Raw genomic sequence first — 15,763 nt, 5'->3', positions numbered from 1 at the left:
GTTGCACACCCTCTGAGATCTGAATACTACCCCATTGTTAAGATATGCATTATAGAAATCTTCCTAAAGTGGTGTATAGAAACCCTCTGAAGCTCGCTCATCCCTCCTCGGTGGGAACCACTGCTCAAACTCCACAGATCTGAGCTGCTGTACCTATTTGGCCATGGTGGCCCTCATGTCTAGATGGGTCATAGGCGGCTAACCTTGAGGTCTAGGAGGTAGATGAGAACCCCTCCTCTATGTTGGTGGCCTCGGTAAAACTAGAGCATGGGTACGACTAGAGTGTCGTAACAGTGGCTGAGGTACCTGCTCTGTCTCCTCGGCCTGCTCTCTCTGCTGAGTCTCCTCTGGTGGCTATGACTACTATTGTGACTCCCCTTGAGGCTGACTCTCATCTAGAACAATACATCATCCACCAACCATGGCTGTCCCTGCTGGACTACCAACAAACCTCTTAAACTCCTCGACAGCTGTCCTTACTACTGGAGATAGATGATCTACAATATGAACTCCACTTCTAGCACCTCCTCTCTTTGCACGCTCTGTGGCCTCTACAACTGCGGCTGCTCTCGCTGTATCTGCATCCGGGTACTTGCGCTTCTTCGTCGCTAGTTTCTTCATTGCCTTGCCTTTTGTACTTGCAGGTAGGCGAGGCGGGGGCCTCAAATCCTCATCATTGGGACCACCTCCGACATTCTTAACACGAGCCATCTGATGGGTCTAAAAAGAACTACCGCTGATAAGAAACAACTGCCCACTGTCACTTTCAAGGCTTGGCCTCGATCCGTACTCGCGAGCTTGGCCCCGAGTAAACTGACAACTATAAGTAGGACCTCAACAGCACTGACTCGCTGCACGATAGAGTAGATGGGGTATACAAATAACTTTAATTAATCATCTAGAGATAAGAAACCCTATGAAAGCAAGCAATTAAGGTACGAAATTAGAACCGAGGGCTTTCTACCTGACGAACCGATGAATCGACGAGAAGAGGAACGAATCGGGGAACCACCGGAACGGCAATGAAAACTAGGGGTCCGGCGAAGTGTTGCGACAACAGAGAAGATGTAGGGCACGGCGTGGAGCAATGTGACACTTGTGCTTGGCTATGGTGAGGGCGGTACTAGGGCACAAGCTAGAGTTAGGGCAGGGGCTCAATGGTGCTAGGGCAGGGGCACTGTGGTGGTGCTACGATTGAGGAGGCATGGGGAGGTGCGCGGGCAGTGCATGGTGGCGGGAGAGGCGCTGGTGTGGGGTGAGGCGCAGGCGCGGTGAATCATGGTGGCACAGGTGCGGGGCGAGGCGTAGGCGTGGTGAATCGTGGTGGCGCTGGCGTGGGGCATGACGGGTTAGGTCAAAGGCATGCACGACGATTGGCTTATAAGATGGCCCCCCGGATGGAATAGAAAAGGAAAGTGAGAAGAATTCGTATCCCGCACGATTACTACTGACCGGATGGTCTGGTGGCAGCGACCGAACACTGCCACCCAGCGTCCGGTTGATTCCAGAGAGGTCCAAAACCCGTGGAATCATGACCGGACACGTCCGGTGAACACCGATCGGACGTAGTCAGAGTCTAGAGCAAGCAGTCTCCTTCGTCTTTGATCGACCGGATGCTGGATCACCTTCTGACCGGATGCTGGGAGAACACTGTTTCAGCATCCGATCACTCCTTCAGCAGCAGTTCACCTCCTGTGAACTGACCGGACGCTGGACACCAGAGTCCGGTGCAGCGTCCAGTCACTCATTTTCCAGCAAATCTTCAAAGTCCTTCGTGCTGCCTGTTCCTAATCAAGTCCCAACTCAAATAAGATCCAAATAAACACCAATTAGGACTGATGTGAGTGACCTTTCTCAAAAACCTCAAAAATTTTCAAAATTTTTTTGCCTTAGGCTATAATTCTTTTTAAGAAAATAGGCAATAAGAGGGCAATAGAAGATAAACGACAAACAACAATCATGCATATGCAATGCAATACTTAAAAGTAAATTTAGTTGCTTGTCAAGTTTGATCCAAGGTTAAGCTTTTTCACACGCTTTACGGTGGTTATTTTAACCATGTTAGACAAGCCCTATATGCAATGCCAAACATTAAACATGTTGTATATTACAATGCAATACAAGGGACAACACAAGCTCATCTTTTAGAAAAGTTGCTAAAATCAAGAACATTTAGCTCATTCCACAATCTACAAAATGTTGCCTCATCTAGCGGTTTAGTGAAGATATCCGCTAATTGATCCTCGGTCCTTACACTTTCTAGTGAAATGTCATTATTTGCAACATGATCTCTAAGAAAATGATGGCGGATATCTATGTGCTTGGTGCGAGAGTATTGAATGGGATTATTTGCAAGTTTTACCGCACATTCATTATCGCATAAAAGAGGTACTTTTTCTAGAACTACACCATAGTCTAGTAAAGTTTGTTTCATGTAAAGTATTTGTGCACAACAAGCACCCGCGGTAATGTATTCCGCTTCGGTGGTGGATAAAGCCACACTATTTTGTTTTTTAGAGGACCAAGACATAAGTGATCTAACAAGCAAATGGCACCCTCCGGATGTGCTTTTTTCTATCAACTTTGCAACCGACATAATCCAAATCAGAATAGCCCACTAATTCAAATATAACTCCTTTGGGATACCAAAGGCCAATGCTTGGTGTGTGCTTAAGATATCTAAGGATTATTTTAATGGCAATCAAATGAGTTTCCTTAGGATTAGCTTGAAATCTAGCACACATACACACACTAAACATGATGTCGGGCCTAGATGCAGTTAAATATAATAAGCTACCAATCATAGAACGGTAGAGAGTTTGATTAACCTGTTACCTCCCTCATCTAGGTCGAGATATCCATTAGTTGGCATTGGTGTCTTGATTGGCTTACATTCATCTATCTTGAATCTCTTGAGAAGGTCATTTGTATATTTCTCTTGAGAGATGAAAATTTCTTCTCTTATTTGCTTGATTTGAAAACCAAGAAAGAATATAAGCTCTCTAATCATTGATATCTTGAACTCTTTTGACATCAATTCACCAAACTCTTTGTAAGAATCTTCATTTGATGATCCAAATATGATATCATCAACATACACTTGACAAATGAAGATATGCCCATCAAGCTTCTTGGTGAATAGTGTGGTGTCAACCTTTCTAATAATGAAGCCCTTATCAATGAGGAAGTTCCGAAGGCACTCATACCAAGCTCTTGGGGCTTGCTTAAGCCCATATAACGCCTTGGATAACCCATAAACATGATTAGGATATCTAGAGTCTTCAAACCTGGGAGGTTGATCAACATAGACTAGTTTATTAATAAAGCCATTTAAAAATGTACTTTTCACATCACCTACATCATCAAGATTCTCATGTGCTCCTTGGGAGCCGTTAGATTCATCAAATTCCACATCATATGTTTCTTTAACCAAGCCGGTAGCATGTTTAAATACTCTATACGCTTTGGACTTTGATGAGTAACCAACAAGAAACCCAATATCACAACGTCTTTGAAACTTCCCTAGGTGTTGTCGCTTCTTATAGACGTAGCATTTGCAACCAAACACCCTAAAGAATGAGACGTCCGGCTTCTTCCCATTAAGCAACTTATAAGGTGTCTTGCCAAGAAACTTTTGAAGGAATAGGCGGTTGGATGCATAACATGCGGTGTTGATAGCTTCCGCCCATAGAGCTTCATGGGTGTTGTACTCATCAAGCATTGTTCTTACAAGAGTGATCAATGTCTGGTTCTTCCTCTCAACTACACCATTTTATTGAGGAGTATATATTGTGGAGACCTCATGTTTGATTCCAACTTCATCACAATAAGCTTCTATGTTTGTGTTGTTAAATTCCTTCCCATTGTCACTTCTTATCTTCTTTATCTTCACTTCAAATTTATTTTGAGCTCTCTTGGCAAACTTCTTGAAGCAAGATGCAACTTCGGATTTGTCATGAAGAAAGAATACCCATGTATATCTTGAATAATCATCAACAATCACTAAACAATAAAGATTTCCTCCCAAACTCTTGTATGTTGTTGGTCCAAATAAGTCCATATGAAGGAGTTCTTGCACTCTTTTGGTTGACATGAAAGCTTTGGTTGGATGAGTATTTGCCACTTACTTGCCGGCTTGACATGCACTACAAAGCTTGTCCTTCTCAAACTTCACATCCTTCAACCCTCTCACCAAATCATTCTTCATTAGCTTCTTGAGTGAGCTCATCTTAACATGAGCAAGTCTTCTATGCCATAGCCACCCAAGTGTTGTTTTGGTGAATAGGCAAGTCTTTAAATTTACATCTTCAGAGGTGAAGTTCACTAGATAAAGATTGTTGTATCTAAATCCTTTGAATATCACTTGGTCATCATCTTTCTTAGATACAACAACTTCCTTCTCGGTAAACAAGCATTGGAAACTAAGATCACACAATTGTCCAACGGATAGCAAGTTGAAACTCAATGAAGCAACATATAGCATATTTGAGGTAGAATGATCATTTAATATTGCCACTTTGCCCAATCCTTTAACCTTGCCCTTTGAATTATCTCCAAATGTGATTCTTTCTTGTCCATCTACTTCTTTATCTAGTGAGGTGAACATACGAGGATCACCGGCCATATGTTGTGTGCAATCACTATCAATAATCCAATGACTTCCACTGGTCTTGTAGTTCACCTATACACAAGAGATCAAGCTTTAGGAACCTAAACTTGTTGAGGGCCCTTCACCTTCTCAACAAGTGACTTTGCTACCCAAATTTTCTTAGGCCTATTTGTCAACAGAATATGCTCGGCAGTCCACCGAAGGGTATCCCACAATGGTAGATTTGTCGGTGGGGATGCACGTAATCAGGAACCGGATGGTGACATAAGGCGTAGAGACAACGATTTAGACAGGTTCAAGCCGTCTGATCGACGTAATACCCTACGTCCTATGTCTTTAGTGTATTGTATTGAATACATGATGTCAAGTAGAGGATCCTTGCCTCTCCTTATATACTCTAGAGGGGCAGAGTTATAAGTAAAGTATCCTATTTAGTACTATACAATGTCTTGCGGTGCACGCCGAGCAGCGCCGTGCACGCCTTGATCTTGTGGGCTGGGCCACCTCCGACGGTGCGGCCCATGTCTTGGGGGCCATACCCCCACACTATTCTTGTTGGGAGGTCCTAAAAACATGGCTTTCATCTTCCCACTAGAGTCCTTTCTAAGCATGTAATGAGCATTGAAGGCAAAAGGTCTAGCATGTTTGGGCAAGGGTTGTGGTGGTGGAGTTTGACACTCATGAGCAAAGTGGCCTTCTTGTCCATACTCAAAACACTTCTTTGGCTTTGGCTTTTGTTATTGTTGAGCTTGAGGCTTCTTCTCTTTGTTTGTCATGTAGCCAATGCCACTTCTATGTATTTTCATGACGGTGTTCATAAGTAGCTCACTTTGAAGATACTTGCCTCTAGTGAACTTGTTCAATCCAATCTTGAGGTGCTCTTTTTCTAACTTAAGCTTCTTGTTCTCTTCCTTAAGAGCATCATTGTTTTTCTCTTCCTCGAGCTTCTTGTTTTCTTCTTTGAGCTTCTTATTGTCATTCTTGAGCTTGACAAACTCATCATAATCATCGGCCTCAACCTAAAACTTTGCTCAATGCTCTCAATGATCAAATCATCACATGATGTAGCTATATCAATCTTAACAACATTGTTAGTAGTATCATGTGGTTCATTTGATAAATATTCTTGAGCAATAACAAGATTATCATAATTAACCTTGAGAGTAGTATATTCATCTTTTAGCATGTTATGGCTAGTGATGATCTCTTTATGCATCCTCTCAAGTTTATCATGTTTATCTTTAAGCTCTTTCTTAGAAGATTTGAACTCCTTGAGTTTGGATAGCATAGCATCATTTGATTCTCTAAGCTCAACATTAGCCTTTTTCCATTACATCACATTTAGCTAAAAGAGAATCATTCTTAGCTTCTAGTTTTTCATTCTTAGCTCTACTTTTTTCTAATGATCTTAGTGTATTGATTTAGCAATTTAACAAGATCATCATAGGAAGGTGATTCATATTCATCATCATCACTATCGCTATCATCACTATTAGCATGTTCATCATCACTACTCTCTTCATCATTTGATACCTTATGTTCACTCTTGGCCATAAGGCATAGGTGTGTAGAGCATGATGGCGATGGTGGTGGTGAAGATAATGAAGAGTCAATAACAATAGCGGCCACCTTCTCGTTGTCACTATCATCATCGGATGAGCCACTAGCTAAATCAATGTCCGTGAGCCAATCACCGATAATGTATGCCTTTCCACTCTTCTTTTTCTTGTGGAAGTCCTTCTTCTTGTCATCTCTCTTCTTGTATGACTTGTCTTTCTTCTTTCATCTTCATCACTTGAGTCATCTTTCTTGCCCTTATTCTTGTTCTTGAACTTGTCTTTCTTGGGCTTTGTACATTGGTGAGCTAGATGACCAAGCTCTCCATAATTATAGCAATCCATCTCGGAGATTGGCTTTCTTCTAGAGCTAGTGAAGAACTTCTTATTGCCATCAAACTTGATGCCACTCTTGTTTAGCTTCTTTAGCATCTTGGCGGTTTTCTTCACCATGAGAGCAAGACTTGCATCATCAACTTCATCATCACTTGAGCTCTCATACTCAAGCCTTGCTTTGCCCTTCTCTTAGCTAGCTTTGAATGCTAAGTCTTTTTCTTTCTTCTTTGTAGAGGATGAGCCATCTTGAGGTGTGATGTGCATGTACATCTCATGAGTATTGATCTTTTCCAAGATTTGTGTTGGTGTAGCGGTAGAAAGATCACCTTAATGAAGCACGGTCACAATATACCCATATTTGTCAATGGGGAGGACACTCAAGATCTTTCTTACAACATCGGATGGTTGCATTTGAGTTAGTCCAAGCCTATTGACTTCCTCTATAAGAACATTCAAACGTGAATACATTTCATTAGCGCATTCTTTAGAAAGTATTTCAAAAGAGTTAAGCTTTTTTATGACAAGATGATAGCGTTCCTCACGCTCACTCTTTGTTCCCTCATGGAGCGCACAAATATCTGACCATAGTGCATGGGCGTCTTTGTGGTTCCTCACCCGGTTGAACACATCTTTACAAAGACCTCTAAATATGGTGTTTCTAGCCTTTGCATTCTATTTCTCGTAATTCATCTCATCGCCTTGTAGGTGTCTAGCATCCTGAGGTTTTGGGAAGCCATGTGAGGTGGCTCTAAGTATTCCAACATCTAGAGCTTCTAAATACGCCTCCATGCGAATTTTTCAATAAGGAAAATCATCCCCCTCAAAGATAAGAGGAGGTCCATCCCCGTGAGACATCTTTCACTAGGTGGTTAAGCCTAAATACATGAACACGAGGCTCCGATACCAATTGAAAGGATCAACATGCCCAAGAGGGGGGTGATTGGACTAATTCTAAATTTCTTTCAATAATTAAACTCTATGGTTAGCCCAATTAACCCCTTGTGCCTAGAAAGTATTTCTAATGATCTAACGCACAAAAGTTTAGCACCCTAAGTTCCAATCCTACTCTAGCATGGCAATTCTAGGAATGTAAATAACAAGAATTGAATTGCTCAAAGTAAATGCTCAAAGTAAAGAGAGAAGGAGGAACGCGGTGATGTTTTGCCGAGGTATTGGAGAGTCGTCACTCCCCACTAGTCCTTGTTGGAGCACCCGTGTAAGGGTGTAGCTCCCCCTTGATCCGTGCAAGGATCAAGTGGTCTCTACGGGTTGATTCTTTGACTCTCCGTCACGGTGAATCACCCGCAACCGCTCACAACTTGAGTTGGGTCATCCACAAGCTCTCCGGATGATCACCAAACTCCCAATCATCATCAAGCCATCTAGGTGATGGCGATCACCAAGAGTAACAAGCATGAACTCTCACTTGACCACGACAAGCCTAATGAGAAGGGTGGATGCACACTTTGCTACTCTTGATCTTGCTAGTGAGGGCTCTTTTTTAGGATTCTCAAATCTCAATCACCTCACTAGGACCTTACTCTTTTTGGCACTCTCAAAGGTGTTTCTTAGTTGTTGGAATGAGCAAAAGTCACCCCACACACGAGTGGAGGTGGTATTTATAACACCAGCTAAAAAACGAACTGTTATGTGCCTCTACGGGGTGACCGGACGCTCCGGTCAGTACACCCCAAATTCTAGTGATTAAAGAGTGACCGAACACGTCCGGTCGAGATTTTCCCTCACTGGGACCTTACTAGAAACGATCGAACGCTAGCCCTCAACGTCCAGTCACTTCACCTCTCAGCGTCCGGTCACGCCAGATGATTTATCCTTGGTCAAATAAACTGACCGGACTCTGAGCCAGCGTCCGGTCATACCAGAGCCAGCGTCCGATCAGTGTTTGATCCTCCATTCACTTCTAACTCTTGATCACCCGTGAATGAAGTTTGCTCCATTAGATCTAAGGGCTGTTTTGGAGCTACCTAGTGCTAGTTAAACAAGTGTGCACCACACCTAACTTACTAGACTCACCTAGGTCAAGCTATCCATCCATACCCCCCTTAATAGTATGGCTAAAGGAGAAAAATAAAGTCCTAAACTATTCTAAGTGTTTTTTCAACTCCAATCGACACTTAGAACTAGTCCATCCTTAACCTTATCGTCCATCCTTTAAAAACCGAAACAATTTCCATCGTAGGGGTATGACCATCATGATTGCCTAATCGATCTCTATTACCATGACCTAACTTAATTGCCTCTACAAAACATATGTTAGTCATAGTAATCACGTATTGTCAATAATCACCGAAACCCAACTAGGGGCCTAGATGCTTTCAACATGCATGGAAGAAAACAATAATCATGCATGGAAGGAAACAATTGGCAAAGATCAAGCAGAGACGACTCAATGAGGTTGGCCCTTAATTTTAGTGTTTCTAGCATGCAGACCTGAAATTAAAAAGTGGCTACTCCTTGAGAACATCAGTGGTGCCAAATAAAAGATATGCAGGTTATACATGGTGAGATTGGTGAACCTTCTATAATTTTCTAAACGAATATTCCCACCATTCGTATATAGGTCCATTTCCATGCGTTTCTTCGTGCTCCAATTAGCATATAATATGAAAGTAGTGTTGTGTTCATCACGACTTCTAGTTGACTACTTCCATTAGCATATACTTCCTCTGCCCAAAATATAAGTCGTTATGGGATGTGTACAAGTCAAACTTTCTCAACTTTAACTAGGTTTGCAAAAAAATACGTGCAACATTTAACAATCAATTGGTCGACTCCTGAGGCCACATGCATGTAAAAAATACCTGTATTATAATTGGTCGAAGTTAAAAAAATTTGACTTCTCGAGAAGCGGGAATGCATTCTATTTTGGGATAGAGGGAGTATATAAAAGCAGTGTTGAAAATATTTTAACAATCAAGTTCGTCTCTGTCTGATTGTAAGCTTAGACATCATAATGGCATAAAAAATTTTGACTCTCATGGACACCCTCATGGATCAGTGCAAAGCATCCCAATCCTACAGCATACACAAATGGCAATTTTAAAGACCATCTTAGACGTTCTGGCATTAGAGTATATACGTGCAGACATATAGGCATGGTGGTGCAAGTGAGCAGCCAACAGGAGTCGAGAGTTAGGGGGTGTTTGGATCTCAGGACTAAACTTTAGTCCCTGTCACATTGATTTTTTAGATATCAATTAGGAGGACTAAACATGAGCTAATTATAAAACTAATTACATAAGTTGTGGCTAATTCGCTTGCCAGCGCCGTGTACAGGATGGTATGGAGATGTGGTAGAATTTATTCGTGGATTTGTTGGCGCACGAAAGAAATGAATATCGGAAATATCTTCCTGCCGGTATAAAAAATGTTCTTAGCCGCATCACGAAAAGATCTACACAATAGAGTTTATGAGCCTGCGACGCCATGCTCTCTGTGACTGTGTAAATTTCACGAACTTAGCTTTTTGGATTAAATGTCACTTCAACGTCAGTCATATACTTTTACAGTATTGTTATCTTATCGTGAGATCCGTGTGTTTTTAGTATAAAAGTTTAGCTATCCCGTAGCAACGCACGGACACGAACCTATTACATATATACTCGAACCTGTGTGTACAGTGGCGGAGCCAGAAATTTTTTATAGCTGGGGCGAACTCTATGCACAAGCTACATGTGTTAATCAAAAGCACCAAACAGAACCATACTTAGGCAGGGTACCACACAATCATCAATCACCCTCGCCCAAAAGCAACGCTTTCGCTAGTAGGTGAATACAATTATTCAGACTTCAATTTCAAACATCAGATGACTAGTATTAGCACATTAGGTTATCATTGCTATAAAAACATTCCTTTATATAAAAAGATGGGTGTATTCATTCAGGTTCCTAACTCGAAATAGAAGTTGATTATTATTGCCATGTAAAAACACACCTCTGGCTCAGCTTGCACCTTGGCCTCGGCCAAATCCAGCTGCTGTCCGAGCTTCGGGTTGCTGTACAGCGCAGCTCGCTCGCTGCAAACCCTCAGGCCGCTCTCAACTCCACTTTGTCTGGCTGCCGCCGGGCCACTCCTGCTTGCTCTAGGCGGCCGCGGGGCGGCGGGTGGGCGGGGACGGCTGAGGGCTAACGCGGGGCTAAGGGCAGGCGCCTGCTCAGTTGCTCTTGCTCCTCCCAGCGGCCAGTGCAGCGGCCAGCGGCGATGGACCGTGAGAGGCGAGCGGCTCCTCGGTCTCGCCTAGGGTGTTGCCGCGTCGAGCATTCGGAATTGGGGAACGAAAACTAATCCACCGATTGGGCTAAGGAAAGGAGGAGTGTGCGGTGGGCTTTCAATGGGCCTGTCACCTTTGCTGGGCTGAAGAAAGTGAAGGAAAGGCCCATCCACTGGTTTCCTCCATGTCGCAGGTCGCCTGCTCGTACTCGCCGTTCATCGCCGCCGCACGCGATTGTGGTCTGGGCCTCTGGGGTCTCAGGAGAGCTCACCGGTAGCTGGGGCGGCTGCCCCACCCCGCCCCTAGGGTGGCTCCGCCACTGTGTGTACACGATTATATGGAGATACAGTGGAACTTACTCATGGATTTATTGGCGCATGAAAGAAATGGATATCATAAAATTCTTTCTGCCGATATAAAATATTATCTTAGCCCTATCACGAAAAAATCTATACAGTAGAGTTTGTGAGCCCGCGACGTCACGCTTTTCGTGACTGTGTTAATTTCATGAACTTTGCTTTTTGAATTAAATGTCACTTTGACGTCGGTATTTAATTTAACAGTATTGTTATGTGATCCGTGTATTTTTAGTATAAAAGATTTAGTTATCCCGTAGCAACGTACGAACACGCTAATGATAAAGACCGGACCCTGTCCGAACTTGGGGCCAAGCACCGATTGGACCACGTGGGAGTTTTTACTGCGCAGTTTGACCCGATGGATTGGATCAGCCAGGACTGCTGGGTGGGTGCACCGGGTGTTCCTGCACCGAGGAGCGCACCTTCCGCGGCAGTGGACCCCCTAGAACGGACTACGGAGCTGGAGAACTCGGTGCGCCAGCACACTCAGATACGAGTACACAGTGCCCCGGTACATACGGAAATCGTCTGCTTGTGTGGTTTGCTATCTGCTGCCATTTTTTCCACGTGTAAGCAAATCACAGAACAACTGAACAGAGGTGGGTATCAGCAAGCAGCGATCGCTTTCTCAAAACACACCTTGTTAGAAACGACAGCCATCCATCGATCGCCACGAAAATACCACATGCTGGTCCCTCCCAAAACGCACCAATGGAAATGTGCTATGTGTGTCCGGTCCGGCCTGTGTACGCATTCCGTGTGGTTAGCAGGGAGCAAGGGCAGTTTCAGGCCCAATTTGTTTGTTTATATACTGGAGACGCAAGTGCAAATTCACGGTTGCGGTTGCAGCTCAAGTGTACAACTGCTAGTGCCTGCAATCACGCATTGGTATTGCGCTCTCTCTCTCTCTCTTGTCGTGACCACGTGTAGGCAAAGAAGCCCGGGTACACTGGAGCATAAGGCATCGTGTACTACTGTACTCACCACAGCAACAACACGCGCTGCAAGGCAGAGAGAACAGCACTGATCTGTTGGGCTCTTTTCCTCTTCCAGGGCGGCGGAACAGTGTCACATGCAGACTCATGAGGCGACGACGAGGGCTCGTGCTCCCAGGCTGCAATACACGGTCGTCGTCTCCAGGCGATGGGGCGTAGATCCGGCTGCGGCGCGTGAGGGCGCGCGGGAGAATCCGACCTGCGCGCCAAAATCCTCACCCATCGTCGCGGCGGCATCCGTCTCCCTTGGGGCGCCACCGGCCCTCCAAGCTCCAGCCGCGGGCGTCGCCGATCCACCATGCGGGCGCCGCCGGGCTTGGCTGTCCCGTGTGAGCAAGCCGCCGGTCCGCCCTGCAACCTCTGCTCCAGATCGACCGCGCCGGTCTCCGGCCGGCACCCTTCGTAGCCCTTGATGTCTAGCACCCATCCCTCCCGGAAGCAGCTCGGCGACATCACTCATCTGGCGCAACAACGGCGCGGTGCCAGCACCCAATCGATGTGATAGCAAGAGTGCTGGGGGAGTAGAACTTGGGGAGGAAGAAGAACAGAAGGGGGAAAATTCAGATGAGTGCTTGATAGAGTTTAGAGTTTACAAGTATCTTCCTGACCCCCTCTCTGGATCTCTCGATACATATATTATATATATCACTTCACACACGCCACTCTGAGCCGAGTACTGCCGTGTTGGGCCTTCTGTTCCTCCTGGGCCACGACTCCGCCAGATGGGCCGGCTGCTCTTGATCATCAGCTTCAGCAGAGGCTTCCTTGCTTGCATCAGAAGGGGCAGAAACAGGGCTGCTGACATCCCCTCTCCCTTTGGAACCTGCATGTCCCCAGGCGGGGCTCTGGAAACCGGCAAGATAAATAGCAGCTCAGACTATCTCATATCATATTCATCAATTACCTATTAGATCAAGCATATGCTACCCGTAAGTTTCAAGCTCAGAGTAACTCCTTCTATCGAAACAATCTTATCCAAAACTCGAAAGAATTCAAGGCTGAAAACTAGGTACTTGAAAGAAATTACGACAGAGCAACTATTCATCATTTCCATTCCAAGAGATTGTCTCAGGCTCCATTATTTTATTTAGCTCCTAAAAACAGAAAACTAAACACACTTTTTATTTTGTTTTCAAAGTTTTAAGATCACACCTTACTAATATATAACTAGCTAGAATAAATTTTTATTTTGTTTTCTTAGTTATGCATCTTTTTATTTTTTAGCAAATATAGCTAACTTAAAAATAATAAAACTAAATAAGAAAGAAATACTTAGCTAGATACATGGGGGATGCTCCTCTACCAAGCTGGATGTTGTCATGGTCGAATGTTGAAAGTTGAGTAATCCTCCATAAAGCGGATTTGCTAGTAGATGTCCTCCCGACGAGGATTCAGAATTTTACGTTCTTCAGACAAGACTCCTCCTTTTGAGGTTTTATTGATCGAGTACCTTGGTTCGCTCTTGAGGATGAGGATTCTTGTGGTGATGCCTCTATTAGTGGCGCTTCCAATAGTGGTGCCACCTTTATCTGTCAAACCCGTCTTGGTTTTGAATTCGATTTTGGTTTGATAGGTCCTTCCTTAACTTGTTCCTCCTCTAATTTAGAACTTTTACTTGTAGAATTTGGGGGATCAGCTCCCCACATTTTGCTCGAAGTGTGTTCTGCTCATAATGATAAGGTAGAGATCAAGTGCATGGGCTCTGTTGGTGGAAAAACACCAACACAACCAAAACATTACTTATTCTTCTCTAACCTTAGGCACATTGAATCATGATAAGATTGATGTGTGTGCCTTGTTCATTTATAACATGGGTGATAAGATTAGAAGGATGAGCATGAATGTAGCATTTTAACTGTGACAAAAAGAGTGGAGTTGCTTAAACTATGGAAGGATTGCCCATCTTTATATAATATATCAACCTTTTCATGATTATGACTATCATCTTCCAAAGATAAGATATGCAATATTTTAGCTTATTTGGTTAAGACCGAGATCAAGAGAGTGGTGCTATGAACAAACTTAAGAAGCAAGACATGTTGAGTTAATCAGGTTGAATCAAGCAAAGTTGTAACTCGAACATGTTTTAGTCTTCATCTATGTGCGTACCAAGGTCAAGAAGAAAACGATGACCACTTACCTTAAGATGCTACCTTCATCATTGGAGCATGATGACACCATGTGATGAAGGGTAGATGACTTGTGGTGGTCCTTTTCTTTCTTGCATCTTGGGTTGTTCATTAGCATCTTGTCTCCCATGTCGCATTCCTTCTTCCTTATTCTTTTGTCATGCCTCCTTTTGTTCTTTCTTGGCATTTTGGCATTTTGTCAGATCTTCAACTCTTCTCATTATTTCTTCTCTGCAAGGGATTAGTGGACAACACATACCCAAAGGAATATACAATATGATTCAAAACAAGGATAGGATTGTCATAGAGCTAAAGATCATCTGTATCCCATATTTTAAATATTGTGCCTTTATTATTCACCACTATTTCAATCTTTCAACAAGGCTAAGGTAAAGATGTATGCAATCGTTTTGAAGAATACCTCCAGCCTTGATTTGTTTCTACAAATGATCTACAAACATTCCCAACAAAATTTGAATATTTTCCTGCAAGGGTTAGTCCACATATACAACCAAGTTCTATACAAGTATGTTTTGATTTAATGATTATGTTTGAATAGTATTTCAAAACATACTTATTACAGAACAAGGAAACTCAAAAGACTAAAGAGATTTATTGAAGTAGAACCAAGAATATGTATGGTGAACCAAAGAGCATATTAAAATTTGTTTATGATTTAGCACGTTGAGCATGGCATAAAGGTAAAGATGACCAAGACAAACTAGCAACATAGCATGAGATGTTTTAAAAAACTCCATCCCCCAGACTTAAATTTCGCAGAATGCAAAATCTAGCATGGATGATAGAATTCTCCTATGAATGTGATTCTATATTGCTTAATGCTTGGTTGGATATACCTTATGTTTTCCTTCTTTTTGTTGAAATGAGTAGTGATAAACATAGCTGAAGAAAACTTATCCGATGTACCTATCAGTGGGAGCTTCATGGCTTTAGGTCCATTGAGCAGGACCTCTTCTTGCCTTTAACTTTTCTTTGCACCTTCCAATCCTAGAGATGAGGATACGGATAATTCCATGCTCTTCTTCCATCAACCTTTCTTGATTTTGTCGATCCTTGGTTGATGAGTTGGGGTTCATTGGAGATGCGAACTCAAGTTCCTCCTTGATTGTCTTTATCTTCTAGTGGCATGGTGGAGAGTTGTTCTTCTTTGTTTGTATGCTAGCCGTCTTGATGATCAAGGAAGGAACTTCATTGGTGTTTGCATGAAAGTTTCACCTCCAATTACTACGGCATGTCTTTTGTGACCATGGCTGTCTTTGGTCCTTATGAGCCACTGTCAGCAGTCCAAATCCACAACTGTAGTGGTGGCTCTTGGATTTGCAGGTTCATACCAAACCATGAATAAGCGTAGCTTAGACTCATTCTTTCCTGCAAAATGTTAGTGGACACATACCCGAGGGAATACAACAAATTTGAAGTATGGGTTGTTGTCCATAACTTTTGTAGTTTTCCTCTATGCTCATGAAAGGATGGTTTTAGAATTGATTTAGCATAGATTTTATTTATTAACAAATTTTATGTGTGGC

The sequence above is a fragment of the Miscanthus floridulus genome, chromosome 12, assembly GCF_019320115.1.
Source record: "Miscanthus floridulus cultivar M001 chromosome 12, ASM1932011v1, whole genome shotgun sequence".
Taxonomy (NCBI): Eukaryota; Viridiplantae; Streptophyta; class Magnoliopsida; order Poales; family Poaceae; genus Miscanthus; species Miscanthus floridulus.
This window is presented reverse-complemented; position numbering follows the sequence as displayed.